General features: G+C 43.1%; 1 non-coding gene across 1 annotated transcript; it reads right to left on the bottom strand.

Moving 5' to 3' along the window:
- Positions 1-813: 813 nt before the first annotated feature.
- Positions 814-920, bottom strand: LOC113000806 (small nucleolar RNA R71). The gene has a single exon (XR_003266127.1). It is a non-coding gene; the product is annotated as a small nucleolar RNA R71 (small nucleolar RNA).
- Between the last annotated feature and the right edge of the window lie 898 nt (positions 921-1818).

The raw sequence follows: 1818 nt of genomic DNA, 5'->3' as shown, positions 1-1818 counted from the left end.
TCACTTATTTTTCTTAACCTACCATTTTTAGCTTTCATAGTTAGACTTTGAATTTTTGTTTGAAATTTTTGTGCTATCTTCTCATCATTTTATAAGGTTGCTCACAAAATTTCAAGTCATTTGGATATCATTTGAGGGTAGTTGTAGTTCAAACCTACACCTTTATTTACATGACAAGGCAACTAGCTGTGTGCATGCTGAATGTAGTGTATGACTAGAGGCAATCCATCTGACTTACAACCCTTTGATCCTGAGATAGATAGGACATTTCATAGATTAGTTAGGCATCATTTTATACCTTTTGATCATTCTGAGCATTCCATAACTGGTGAATCTGTGCATTCTGTTATTGGTGATTTTGAACATCCTGATCTTGAGCATTATAATTTTGAGCATTCTGATTCTGAGCATTCTGATTTTGCACATTCTGAGAACATGGCACAACCTCCACCTCGTGAGAGGACTCTAAGGGAAATGGCTGCACCTGATTTTACCTATGAAAGCTTGTGCATCCAATACCCTGATGAGGATGTCCCATATGTTCTTAAGACTGGACTGATTCATTTGCTTCCAAAGTTCCATGGCCTTGCAGGTGAAGACCCGCACAAACATTTGAAAGAATTTCACATTATCTGCTCCACCATGAAACCCCCAAATGTTCAAGAGGATCACATATTTCTGAAGGCTTTTCCTCATTCATTAGAGGGAGTGGCAAAGGACTGGCTGTATTACCTTGCTCCAAGGTCCATCACGAGCTGGGATGACCTTAAGAGAGTATTCTTAGAAAAAATTTTCCCTGCTTCCAGGACCACAGCCATCAGGAAGGATATCTCAGGTATTAGACAACTCAGTGGAGAGAGCCTGTATGAGTACTGGGAGAGATTTAAGAAACTATGTGCCAGTTGCCCCCACCATCAGATTTCAGAACAGCTTCTTCTCCAATATTTTTATGAAGGACTCAGTAATATGGAGAGAAGTATGATAGATGCTGCCAGTGGTGGAGCCCTTGGAGACATGACTCCTGCTGAAGCCAGAAATTTAATTGAGAAGATGGCCTCCAACTCCCAGCAGTTTAGTGCCAAAAATGATGCCATAGTCATTAGAGGAGTGCATGAGGTAGCTACAAACCCATCTGCATCATCTGAAACTAAGAAGCTTGAAGGCAAACTGGATGCGTTGGTCAACTTGGTAACCCAGCTGGCCTTGAATCAGAAATCTGTACCTGTCGCAAGGGTTTGTGGTTTGTGCTCCTCTGCTGATCACCATACAGACCTTTGCCCTTCCATGCAGCAACCTGGAGCAATTGAGCAGCCTGAAGCTTATGCTGCAAATATTTACAATAGACCTCCTCAACCTCAGCAGCAAAATCAACCACAGCAGAACAATTATGACCTTTCCAGCAACAGATACAACCCTGGATGGAGGAATCACCCTAACCTCAGATGGTCCAGCCCTCAACAACAACAGCAGCCTGCTCCTTCCTTCCAAAATGCTGCTGGCCCAAGCAGACCATACATTCCTCCACCAATCCAACAACAGCAACAACCCCAGAAACAGCCAACAGTTGAGGCCCCTCCACAACCTTCCCTCAAAGAACTTGTGAGGCTAATGACTATGCAGAACATGCAGTTTCAGTAAGAGACCAGAGCCTCCATTCAGAGCTTAACCAATCAGATGGGACAATTAGCTACTCAATTGAATCAACAACAGTCCCAGAATTCTGACAAGCTGCCTTCTCAAGATGTCCAAAATCCCAAAAATGTCAGTGCCATTTCATTGAGGTCGGGAAAGCAGTGTCAAGGACCTCAACCCGTAGAT

The sequence above is a fragment of the Glycine max genome, chromosome 20, assembly GCF_000004515.6.
Source record: "Glycine max cultivar Williams 82 chromosome 20, Glycine_max_v4.0, whole genome shotgun sequence".
Classification (NCBI taxonomy): domain Eukaryota; kingdom Viridiplantae; phylum Streptophyta; class Magnoliopsida; order Fabales; family Fabaceae; genus Glycine; species Glycine max.
The sequence above is the reverse complement of the archived record's forward strand: the minus strand, read 5'-3'. Positions and strand labels throughout refer to the sequence as shown.